The sequence below is a fragment of the Dermacentor silvarum genome, chromosome 3, assembly GCF_013339745.2.
Source record: "Dermacentor silvarum isolate Dsil-2018 chromosome 3, BIME_Dsil_1.4, whole genome shotgun sequence".
Taxonomy (NCBI): domain Eukaryota; kingdom Metazoa; phylum Arthropoda; class Arachnida; order Ixodida; family Ixodidae; genus Dermacentor; species Dermacentor silvarum.
Window position 1 is genome coordinate 8,474,142 of NC_051156.1, and position 13,644 is coordinate 8,487,785.

At 42.6% G+C, this 13,644-nt stretch overlaps 1 long non-coding RNA gene across 1 annotated transcript; it reads right to left on the minus strand.

Moving 5' to 3' along the window:
* Positions 1-225: 225 nt before the first annotated feature.
* LOC125943727 (uncharacterized) lies at positions 226-11,892 on the minus strand. Its single transcript, XR_007465860.1, has 2 exons — positions 5,711-11,892; positions 226-5,424 (listed from the first exon to the last, which is right to left on the minus strand). It is a non-coding gene; the product is annotated as an uncharacterized LOC125943727 (long non-coding RNA).
* Between the last annotated feature and the right edge of the window lie 1,752 nt (positions 11,893-13,644).

Here is a 13,644-nt window from a genome sequence, read left to right on the forward strand (position 1 = left end):
ATACCATCTTTGGCAACCATATAAGTAGTGATGTGAAATCGCGCTCTCGAGTTAGAACTTGCGAAAGATGTTTTACTTTATAATTTATTTTTTTGGTTTCAATTGTCCATGACTGTACATTGCGAAGTACCCTATTAGCTATTCCCTTTCCCTTGAGCTGTTCTCTGCAAACAAGAGCCCATCTCAATCATGATGTCGAAAGATGAGTTATTGACAGACAAGACATAATGCCACAGTTATCTTTTATGACCTTTATTTTCTCATCAATGCTTAGATACAGCCTTCTTTTTTTCACTTTTGTATACAGCATGGAGACAACAGACACACATTAGCACAGCAACACCTTGCAAAGTGCGCATGCATCATAAGTAGCACAGCTGAAGAAGTGTTCACAGCTTCATGGACTGCACAGCAAAGCATTCCTATTGTCGCACATGTCTACAGGGTACATATATTATACTACTACCACCACTAAGCCAACAGTATTTTGCAGAAACTCTGTAAACCAAATAACCCAACATCGTGGAGATAGACAACTTTTCTCCTATAAATGGTAACAATGACAGCTGTAGCAACAAACATCTTCTCAATGACAAACACACACACACAAAAAGAAAAAGAGAAAAAAGTAAGCAGCACCATTAACGCAACAAAACATGTCATCCATATGTGTGCAGGACACATGTTCGTATCAAGAAAAAAATAGAACTATAGAATTTGGGAACAAGTTATTGCATACACAGCTTGTGCAATGCCCAGAATGTTATTGACAAGCAAGCATCTGTGAACAGTATTGCAGTTTTCCACAAAAAACTTCTAGTCCCACCCTCTGTCACTATTGCTGCGTTGCTAACAATTAGGACTTGGCAGCTGTCACTGTTGAAATCATTACACACACGTTTACAATTACAACAACAAAGTTGCATGTCGACAGCCAGCATCAACAGACCATCACATTCTGTACAATCAAAAGGGTCATAATATTTCTTGCTACATTTGCAAGGCTTAAAAAGAAGGGAAAGTACATACTATTTCAACGACAATGCAAAAGAACTGAACAGAGAGAAAAGTGACACATGACTCCACACTCTTGTGTCGTCTTCCTGCCTGTCTTACTCTTTCAAGCTGTTCTAAAGATAAACCAACCCACCCAACGTTCAATTATAAAATGAGATGGGTTGCCACCTCAAATCAGCAGTGTATTCGAGAGGACAAAACACAAAGAAAAGTGTGCAGTATTACTTTACAATGCCATTTTTGTAACACATGCTCGGTTGTTACGAATGAAGACAGCGAATAATGACAATCTGCATTCGGTGAATGATGCTGTGCATCAGATGATAAATATGCACAGGCTTTTGACTATTTCAACAAACGCTCAAAATTTCCCCCAATTGACTGGCGAGGTGACATTTGCCATTGCGTGCCTGCTTTCCTCCTCATTGCTGTTCGCATGCTGCGGTGGCTACGACATTCAGTTGTCCGAGCACGAGTTCACAATCTGTGTGAATTTCAGCAGCAGCAGGCCACACGACAACAGGAGCAGAAAGCTAAAACAGTGGCATGCAGACTGAGTTTTCTGTAGGCATTAAAAAAAACCTCTGGTGGTCAAAATGACCACTACAATGTCTCTTATCATAATTTTTGTGTGCTTATCCCACTCTCTTACACAACTTTATAGCATTGCCAGAGCACTCTGAAACAATCAGCTGAAGAAAAGTTTGTTGCAAGGTCAGAAATATTTATCCTTTTTTTTTTCAGAAATTTATTGCTTGTCCAAACAAACATTTTCAACCATCTTTGCGGACAGTGAGATTTTTGGTTGCAAAATAAATGCTACCAGGACATTAAGTAAACACATTCAGGAAGCAACATGTGCCGGTGATGAAGCTCGTTATTAGGCTGTCCCCGTGCCGACAATGCCTTCGACACCACGAAGCCATGCAGAAATGAATGCGCCATTTGGGAATCTTGGGTATTTGTGAACAACAATAAAATTTAGAAGAAACATGTAGCTTCCGTGACTGACTGCAAAGATTACCAAAGCATATCTAGAGCAGCTAGGCCTATAGCAGAATCCTTGGCACTGAGTACTTGCTATTAACATGTTCACTGTGGTTAATTCCCCTTCGGTAATTGTGAAAATGTGGGTCGGTTTCCTGTTCCGTAGAAATAGATATCTCTGTGAAAAATCAATGAGAGAACAAATTGTTGTTGCTCCCAATCGCGTGATCAGTGCCACCATTCATACGAAGCTTAAGGAAGATGCAAGATGACGAAACATAGAGTTGCGACACACACTTGTCAAGGTATATCAAAAAGTGCTGCTGTAGCAAAAGTGCTAAGTGACGGAAGTCTAGGAAAAATGGCTAAGACGCAAGCAGCTATCAAGCTTCAACCAATGTCGGAGAAGCGAACGTGCTGCCATCCCCCCCCCCCCCCTTTTTTTTGCAAGTTATGTCGTCACCACATTTTTTTTCTAAAAAGTCATTTTTTCAGCAAATACTTGGTTAGAAATAAATCCTACACGACTACCAAGTTTGCCGTAAGTGGGCTCGACATTAACTGCTAACATAAACAGCGGCACAAATTGACAGATAATGTGCACATAAAAGCAAAACAATGGCATATCACATGGGCAACAGTCACGGACACAGCTTTAGCCTCGGACACCGGGACAGTTTTCGTATTAAATGTAGGGTGTGTGTGAAGAGACAAACTTACGAATAAGAGACAAACTTACGAATATGGATCAAGCAATCTCACCTATTCAATTTAAGTAGGGAATTTGATATTGGAAATTGAAATATTCGGTCATGTCCGAATATATTGGACAGCAGAAACCATTACAAAGCAAAAGTAAACATGGCAGCATTGTAATGGCTACGTATTATGGATGTGAATATTTAGCCATACTGGCAACTTTTGTTTTGTATGATTGATTCTGTTGTAAGAGGCACAGCACAGAGGCTCCATTTACCCAGTGGGCAACTGATATTTTGTGTTATAACTGGTAAAGGGTGCTTTATTTTGAGACTGCTGGTAGAAGACATCACATTAGAAGTTTACTGCTAACTCCTTTCCTGTACGATCATTAAAATTATGGGGTTTTACGTGCCAAAAACATGATCTGATTATGAGACAGGCCGTAGTTTAGAACTCCAGAATAATTTGGACCCACTGGGGTTCCTTAATGTGCACCTAAATCTAAGTACACGGGTGTTTTCGCATTTCGCCCCCATCAAAATGTGGCCGTCGTGGCTGGGTTCTGTACGATCGTTAATTGTCAGTCATGCATAAATACTATATCCCCACAAAGCCAGTGTATTCAGAGTATCATTTGGATACACTGAACTTAATGCCGAAAATGTCTGATTTAAGCACTGCCAACCGAAGGTACAGCCCATAATAGCGTTTTTGATATGCTGGAGGGAGTTTTCAGCTGTGGATAGTTCAGCAAATCAATTACTAATTAATTACTGTACAAATTAATTTTTATTCAATTATTTGACTTCTTTCTTCGTACCAATGGCCACAAATAAATGTGAAGCTGAATTTCTTTTCTTAATGTGACACGGTGTTTGGGTTTTTAGTGATATAATCACTATGTACATCTAGTTGTGTGGTTCTGCTTTTATTCTTGTTACTGCTGGCAATTCTGATCACAAAAGATATAATAAACTGATCGCTCTTTTCACACAAGTTGCCTATGCTCTATTGAAACTTTTTATTGCGCTTTGTTTTAAAAAGTGATGAACACTTGATTCAATTCTATATTTGCAGCTAGTTTTGTTTTCCACCATCATACTTGATTCTATTCGAAAGTTTGACTACACAAAACACCGACAATAAAAATATATGTTATCAATCATTCACACGTTCCTGCAGATGCAATATCATGGCTTTGCAGAGCAACTTTACAAATACTATCATGCACACAGATTTGTTCTGTGCCATTTGACAAAGCACGCCTCTACTACAATTTGACTCGCATTATTTCAGACTCCTGAGAACAAGGGCCCGTACTCACAAAAGTCCTACAGTAGACCTCCATTAGTTCAACTTGGGTCAATTAGGTTTTTCAGTTAATTTGATTCTGACCAAAGGTCCCGGCCGGCGCTCATGCATTTCAATGGGCCAAAAATTTTGCTATTTCAATCCTAAAATTAGCCTTTGCCGGATAATTTGAGCTTGACTAGTTGGCAGGCTTGTGCCTGACCCCTATAGTGACCCCAATAGCGACCCCTTTACTAGCAACATCTGCCTTCGGCAGAGCTTAGGGGACAGTGAATGCATTCAACATACATCACCCATTGAAAACATCTATTTTCAGCCTGGCCTAGGAAGGTTTTCAACCAGCAACAGTAGCTCACAATGTCTGATAGCTGTATTTACCCGATTGTAATGCATACTTTTGTATCCCAAAAAACTGGGTCGATAACTGCATTCGTATGCTTTACCGCATAACAGGACTGTACTGCGGCAAAGTTCACTTTAGGAAACTGCTACTGTACAACACTTATTAACCCTTGCCCATTTTGCTTGCTAAAAAATCGGGTGCACATAAGATTTCTACTTTGCTTAGGAGCTTTAATGTTATTTCTACGTTAGTTTCCTACCTTGAATACATAGAAAGCATCGAAAGCGGTTGCACAATTGATTTAGGGGCATGTTAGAATCTGGCAAATACTGCCAAATGATGGTGGCAGCGGTGTGTTTTGACGTTTTTCTGCCGTTCTGATGTTTAATTCGACTCGCCAGATAACTCAATCAATTTCGTTGATCCCGTAAGTGTTGAATTAACGGAAGTCGACTGTATAAGTGTCTTTACGTCCCCTGCAATCACATCAATCTCTGTCATGGGTGGCTTGTGCATGGACGTTGGCCAATGAGGAAATGCTCTCATGTAAGAGAAGTTTTGTGAACATAGGTCCCAATATTTGTTTGCATTATCGAAAGTTGGCATATCTCAAGTTGAATTAAACGAGTGGGTGAAATAAAATTTTGAGATTTGCCTGCATTAATAAGAATTTTGAATAATTGCGAGTCACAAGTGTGCCTACGTACAAACACAAACCAAGGTGGAAAGATTAAAATGAAAGTAGGAAACACAGACGTTGCAGCACATGCAAGTAGAAATGTGCACGAAATATGAACAATACCTCACTAGGTCATGGCACATACTAGAAAATTGATTGTCATTATAGGCTTGCCTGTGACATCAGGCATCAAATGCTCGGGTTGACAAGCTCATGGGTTCTGGTGGAACTTTCTGGGCATGTTCTGACAATTCTGACAATTCGCAGAACATTATGTGGTGCAGGCATGTAGCCAGTTAAGAGAAAATAAAAGAACTCTTGTACCAAGAGTCCATCCCAATGTAAGTAAGCCTGGGCATGGTGAATCAATTTATTAAATTATTAGCTACGATGAGGTAACTTTTGGTTGGTTGTGCTTAAAGTGACACAAAAGGCAATTTTCAGGTGAAGCTAAATGGACAGATTAATGTCTCAATGTCTGCAAAGCATCACTTTTAACTATTTCTCTATCTCAAATAAAGTATTTCTCTCTCTCTCTCTCGACAACACTGCTTCTGTAAGCGAGAAAATTTAGGGGTGTGTGAATACCGAATAGTACATTTTGAATCGAATATTGAGTCGGTTCAAGAAAAAAAAACGTGTATTTAATTGAATATCAGAAATTTTAACACGTTTTATGCTAACAAATTGTGTGGGGAAAAAAAATCCCACTGTGGTGCACATCCCCTGGAGTCTACTCACACTTTGTAAAAAGTATGTTAAAGGCAATCAGTAGCTTAGGTACCAATGAATCTAGATGTACAGTGTGTTCGACTCTTGGAACACAAAATTAGTTGCCAGCATCGATAACTCCGTCCATGTAGGAAGGTCTGGAAGGTTTTAGGATAGAATGTCTGTTAGGTAGAATCAACTGCTTTCTTTCTCTCGGAAGCTGAAGAAATTGTGAAGTTATGTTGTCCTGAATATTAATGAGGTTTTCAGTTTAAAAATCCCAGGAAACAGGCTTTTTTCATCTTTATGGCAGGTGATTTCTGTGGGTTATCATTAGCTTGTTAAGGCCAATCTGTGCAACAGACAGAAGCAGCGACGACTCTGCATCATGTGGCTCAGCACCGCACCACGTGGTCGTTGGCGCAGCATGGGTAGATCGCCATTTGGGCTGGCGGTATAAAGCAGGCGCTTTTTCACTGTGGACTTGAGCGCTCTTTGCTGCCTGTTGTAGGTTCTCAAATCAAGAGGCCCAAGATGCCACGACTGCTAAAGCTTCCTGTAAGTTGAGATTAGCGTGCATGCGTCCAAGTAAGACCACTTAATTTGAACTAATCGATACAACCAAGAACAGCTCGTTTGCTCAAGGGATTTATTTGTAGCACACCTGCACTTTTCTTTTTTCAGCGTCAGAATTGGTGTCTCAAAAGAATGTACCATAAGTGCGAGCATGATTGTATACTGATATGCTGATAAAGATGCTAGCCTGTTTTTCAACAGTATCATTGAAGTGAAGTTCTCCACAAGAAAACAGAATGCATCTGGTGGCTTGTTTCGGCGTCCCTCAAGACCAGATGCTGTGGCTTTTTTCATCTGCAATACCACTAAGCTTTAATTGCGTAACCACCATCTCATGTTTGAACTGATCTCGTGATATGGCACGTACAAACGCGGAAAAGTATCGGTGTGTTTATTTTTCCATGACCTAGCAATGCTGTTCACTGCATGGGTTTTGTCTCGTTGACAGCTCGCTTGACTGGAGCTATAAAACAATGTGCCATTCACATGCAATGGCTGTCTGTCATCAGCAGAGTGACTAGAAACAGACGCACTCCACAACATGATCATGCAGTGTTTAGATGCAAAACAGCCAGGTTACAGCAGACAACAGCTGGCACCACTAAAAGCATGTATCAATCAGTCAACCGGAATCATCGCTCCCAATGTGGGCCGTTGCAATAGCGGAATGTGCTGCAAACAGCAGCCAGACATTTAAAATTTTAAAAACACGGCAGGACCACAAATCTCTGCTTAAAAAAAGAAAAAAAGAAAGAAGAAAGCTTCTTTTAACATGTATATGAAAATAACTATATCTCTTAATATTATAAAGTATAAAACACTAAAACAAGGGCGGTTGTGCTGGCCACACAGCAAGGCAAATCAAATGACGCAACGTACCAACTCTTGCCATCACAATAACAGAAGTACTGTAATGCCATGCTGCAAGCACAGGCTCTCTCTTTATACTAAATACTAGCTCACCAAAGTTGCACAGCAGCAGACTGTCCGCGTAGTGGGAAGATTTACATGAAACAACATGGGCCTAGTATATGCCGTGTCACAGTACGCCTGGCCACTCGGCAGCACTTTCATGAGACATAAAAAACCAATGAGCAGTCATCAGAGTACACTAAAATAAACATGCGAGTCATGGTGGCTTTCTTGCTGACACGTTCGACAGGTAGCCTCTACAGCATCAGCCCACGTGGCGCACAACAAAAGAAACGTCCACGACACCAAACGATCACGTCACACGGATTGAAGCTGCTGCTCTGTTTCAAAGACGCATAAATAACCGTGACGCTTTGCAACGATTGAGTTACAGAGGAACCTGCGCAAGCGAGTATGAAATTATAAGAGACCACCAGCTATTTATACAAGCACCAGGGATTTGACAGCAAATATGCACACGACAAGAAAACACTCGTACATCTGGACACAAATATCTCCCCGCATAAGCCTGATGTACCTGTTACAGGAGTGTAATTGCCTCACATGGTACATTGAGGCACCGTGGTAAGCACTATCTGATACGTACTATGATTGTCAAGCGCAGTATGACCACACAAAGACCCTTGACGAGCAAGTTCCTGTGCAACAGCAGTTCTGGCTCATTGGGTAGGCTATAGAGCATTCTCTAGACCCTTGACGAGCAAGTTCTTGTGCAACAGCAGTCCTGGCTCATTGGGTAGGCTATAGAGCATTCTCTAGACCCTTGACGAGCAAGTTCTTGTGCAACAGCAGTCCTGGCTCATTGGGTAGGCTATAGAGCATTCTCTAGATGAACACTTCCACAAGAGAAGTACACGGACCACAAAGTAACAGGTCGAGTGTCTCATTACTCTACAGGCATAACTTTTTTTGTTTGAGTGCATGTGTGTGTGTGTGTGTGTGTGTCTGTGTGTGCCAGCGTTCCACCTTAACAAATATGCGCAAGCTAGACCCGCAATAAGTTCACTCGACTTCAAAGATCCTTCAAGCTAAAAGGCCTTGAGATATAGAGACTCCTTGTTGCAAAATTGTATGTCTTGAAATGCAAGCATATGCATCAGAAGAATCCCACATAAATAAGCCATTTCGAAAAACAAAAACGAAACATGAAACAAACAAACAAATGCTGCTGTTACTGCTTGCTGCAACAGAGACAGGACCCAGACCCTTTTCGACCCGATCAAGCTCGTCTGTTCATTCTTTCACGTAGTATCGTTGCGATGTCTTTGCATTTGAACAGCAATAAATGGAAAGCATCAACACAAGGAGGCTCTGCAGATAAGTACTATAATATCTAGGAAATCACCGGTGCTTGCAATACGACCGCATTTGGTTCCCACTTTCAAGGCAATGAAATCTGCCGGTGGTAACAGCACTCTCTGCTCCCATAGTGAGCAAATGTAGCTTTTCCAGTACCAAGAGCTTCTCTTCCTCATTGTGCCTGGACATGCCATGGCGAGACGACATTCCAGGACTTACTTCCCACCCACCTTGCACGACAACAAACCACACCAAGTGCTTGTGGCATCCACTAAATGGTAACTGTTAGCTAAATAGCCCAGCTACCACTAGCCCTAAAGCCCTGGCAAAAACTGCTTTGGTGACATCCACTAGGCACTTACAACAAACTTAGCCTAAATAAAATTCATTGCAGTTGGCTTTAAGATAGAACATGGCAGTCAATATAAAAAAACACAGTGCAACAACAATGTCTTGGTATTGAATAGGGCCTTACAGAGGCTCAAACGAGGCAAAAAATTCAATTAGCAAGCGTCCAATTCACAATGCTGTTTGTGACACTTGCCACGAGTAAGCTCAAGGCTATTCGTGCTGAGCTCTCCGCAATTAACGGCAGACAAGACTGCTCGATGAAAACTACCATGCCTAGCCGTACAGGCTGTTCTCCAATTTGTGGGTAATACTAAAGCCAACCGCTAAGTGGTTCGGGCATCGAAACAGACACTTCTATGCTCCTTGACTGATCATTCAAAATAACCACCAATGCCAAAGTTGCGACACAACTAGTTTCTGTTTGTTTGCCATGGATCAGATAAAACGAGTCCGAGTTGACTGCAGAACATCTTGCAGAAATGCAACACAGTGACAGCTACCTCAATATAGATGGTCACTCGACTTGCTGTACTACTTTCAAACTGAAAACAAAGCATCTCACACCTGATAATGCAGTAGAAAGATTGCTCCTGCATGTAGCTTTCTTCTTCTCTTATGCTAATAACCTGAAACATTTTTAAACACCTTTCTCTAGACTTAAAAGTCATGCCACCCATTTTGCTTGAGTCTGGAACATGACAGGCTAGATAAAACTACAGTGCATAACAATGTAAGATAACTAGCAGCAAAGTAAACCTAATGTGAACAAGTTTCGCTGGTTCCCAAGTCCCACTATTGAAGCTGGAATGTAAACCATGAAACTCTCAAACAAGCAGCATTCTAAAAAAAAAAAAAAATGTTCCCAAAAAAACTGATACGAAAAATCAGTTTGTAAGGACGGCAACACATAAAAAGAAGCAATAAAAAAGCAGCCATTCCTAGCACAGAGTGATCAAAATGCAATGTAGCATTTGCCCCATGCAAACAGTGGCTTATTCCAATGGATATTTCAAGACAAAAGCAAAGCCAATCCCATTTTCTTTAGAATGCTGTAAATGATAGTTAAAAAGAGGAATGCAGAGTGTGGACCATGGTCCCAGAATGTGCAAGCATTGATGTATAAATGGAAATAATAAAAAAAAAATTAAATTATATGCTTTTACGCGCCAAAACCATGATCTGATTATGAGGCACGCCATAGTCGGGGACTCGGGAATAATGTGGACCACCTGGGGTTCTTTAACATGCATCTAAATCAAAGTACACGGGTGTTTTCGCATTTCGCCCCCATTGAAATGCGGCCGCCATGGCCGGGATTTATAAATGGAAATAGTAAAACAATAATGGCAGCCATAGTGACAGAATGAAAGTTGAAATGCAAAGGATCTCCCGCTTTAGTAGTGCAAGTATTGACAACTGCTATACTAGCCGGACAAGTAGAGTGATGAAGATGTTAGTAAACTGCCATAAATAAGAAATAATTAACTGAAACAACAGTAGCCAAAGGGAGAATTCAGAGAAAGCTTGTATTCTCGAGAAGTAAACAAGAAAATATAGGCACCACACGAGGCAGAAGAGCCACCAAGGTTCCCAATATGTTGCAAAACGATTATTCTTGGTACATGCTAAAGTTAAGCAAACTGGGTGCATTTTCCTCTGATTTCTTGAAAGCAATTGAAAAAATAAAGAGACGGTATGAATTGCTTCTAGTTACCATGGTCAAATGCACAGGTGATACGTCAACGCTGTCTCAAATATGATATTCGTCAATTATCCAGACAATCAGCTTTTCACAGACTTCATGGCAACGGCATCTCTTCCTTGCAAATGCATCTACCGCTATGCACCAAAGCAAACGTTCATCACAATGGCATGGAAATACAAAATTCACAAAGTTCTCGATCATTCTGTGATGCAGCTGCTCAAAAGTATGACGATCGGAAGATTATCCTGTAGGTGTAGCAGACAAACAGGGTGTACGAGGTGTGCTTTGCACGACCAGGTGCAAACAGTACCTGTGCCAAAAATGTACACGAGGCAGGAAGAGAGCTTTACATTTTTCAGAAAAGCTTCGACAGATGCCATGGACACCAAACAAATATCCAAAGACCGCTGCTAACACCTCGCACATTCAACCACAAGGCCAGAACATCTCAGATCAGGGCAGACATCGAGATGCAAGAGATTGCACGGAATGCTCGCACAGTTAGCTCAAGAAGTGGACAAAAGCAGACAACAAAGCAGCATTGTACTAACAGCAACACTGCCCCAACTGCGCTTCGTAATAAACTCACAAACATTCAACTGATCACCGAGTACTTGAAACAATAAAAACACATACTGTTCATGCTTTCCCAAAGACAATGCAATCTCATCCCTTCATGCGAGCACCATGAGGTGGATACTGCAACATTACGAGATGGCAAACGGCGACGACAAGAAAACGGGAAGTGACACGAAGAGCTCTGCAGTGTCATGTCAGTCTGGTTTGTGTTGAGGACGTGTTGTTTGTGAGTGAGTGTTTGCTCAGGAAGCGAGACGGGCTGCTTAGCTTGTCGTCCAGATCTTGTTGAAGAGGTCCATGAAGGAGTCGTAGATCATGAACGTGATAGCTACATCCAGGCAGACACGGCTCAGACGTGGGATCGTGCCCTTGTAGAAGCTGCAGAAAGCAGAAGAAAGCTTAGGGTGACACATGTTTATAAAAACAACAGCAACAGTAATAACTTGCTCACCAAACATCGAAAGCTCCACCAGAGAGCTACATGAAGAGTGACTGATGAAATAGGGCTACGGATGGCACTTTACGAAGACGTGGCATTATCACTGCTAAAATGGTTCGACTAGCATTGACTATATTCTGCATTGATAATATTCGCTTTAGCGTAATGCAACATTCATTGCAACGTCTAACCAAAACTGTTGCGTTCTGCCAATGCACTTGAGAATAGTACCCGAAATGAAAATGTTGGCCAGGGGACGAAAACTTGTCTCTTCCTGAACTTGTATACCGCAGGTGTGGGACTGTCCAAAGTAATTTTGGCGTAATTTCTGGAGCAGGTCACAATGCATTTTGGAGCAGTTTGGAGCAGACAATAGACTAAATTTCATTTTGGAGCAATTAGGAGCAGTTAAAATTCAATTTGAAGTAGTTTGGAGCAGGTCAATCTGTATTTTGAAAGAATAATAGAATACGGCAGCGCACTTCTAAACCACGACGAAACACAGAATAAACTAACAGGAAGCTCGTAGTGGAAGAGCACTTCGCAGCTATAGCGTACTAGAATATGGAAGAGTGGGTCGAGTGGCGTCTTGGCGCATGCTTTCCTGTAAAGTCGGAAACATTGGTTGCACAACGATCAAACTACAGTAGAACCTCGTTCATGCGTTTTCAAAAAATACGCGAAAAATAAACGCATGATCCAGGACAACGTACGATCCGAATCCAGTAAAAATTGAAGCTGACAAGCCCATATTGAGGTGCAAGGGCAGAAAGCATTTGTTTCTTGCAAAACATAGTTATAGTCGAATCTCGTTAATTCGAACTGACGCTGTGGTCCCGTCAAAGTTATGTGTATTCCAATGGGCAAGAACGCTCGGTAATTCGAACGCAAAAGCATTTGCGACGATTAATTAGAACATAACCGCACACCGACAATGGTCTCAGCAGCATGCCAAATCACGTGGCGGCGCCTCCGACTGGCAATGCTCCAACGCCGCCATAAAGCAATAGCTTAGGAGAGACCCCTCAACGCCGCGCGGAGAAATAAAAAAGAAAGAAAGGAAAAAATACTGCGGCAAAAATTTTCTCTCTCAAATGGTAAGGTCGCCGTTTCTGTGTCGCGCCGGAACACGCGAGTACGTGCCGACGTTTCAGCTAACGCTGCGGCTGCGCCGCAGAGGGAAGCAACGCAGAGGCCCAGTCTGGCCAACGAAACTGCCCACGCTCGCTTCAACGGCAGAAAACGAAACTTTGGGGAGTGGGCTAAGCTGGCGCCGGGTGCGCACGAAGACAGTCGAAGATGAGGGAGCTACGAGAGAGTTGAGGGAGGGTGAGGGGAGCCACTGAAGCGACGGGGTTGCCGAGGCCAAATGCGGTTCCCTACTGCCCTATTCCCTCACCTTCGACAGTCTCCGCGCGCGCGCGTCGCCGTGCCGGCGCCGCTCGCTTCCTGAAGTTTCGTTCACTGCCGTTATCGGGATGCGAGAGAGAGAGAGAGAGAGAGAGAGAGAGAGAGAGAGATTGTGGTTGTGAAGAGAAAGAGGCGCTATCGGGATGCGAGCATTGGCCGGCATGGGCAGTTTCGTGGCCCTCGCTAGCTATGTGCTTGCGCGCCGCGATATTTCACAACTTGCACCGTTCGTACGTAGCGCTATGGTGCACAAATACGTCAAAAATAAGTCCTTTTAATTCGAACAAATTTTCAGGCCCCTTTGAGTTCGAATTATCGAGACTCGGCTGTATTTTCTGCTGGTGCGTCCCACCCTTGGACAGGAACAACTCCTTTTGCACACATTGCAGACCCTTGTCCGCATTTTCGTTGTCTTTTGTGCGAAAGAAGCTTTGTAAGCAAGGGCTTCGGCGGAGGTAGCCGGTGGGCGCAAGCCTTCGTTCTCGCCGCCGTCTTCAGGCGCCTCGTCCGCCACCACCTCCGCTACAATCTCGGCGAGTCGTAGCGCCGCGCGCGCGGCGTCCGCCTGTTTTCGCTGCTTAGTAGTTCGCGTTGAAGCAAGA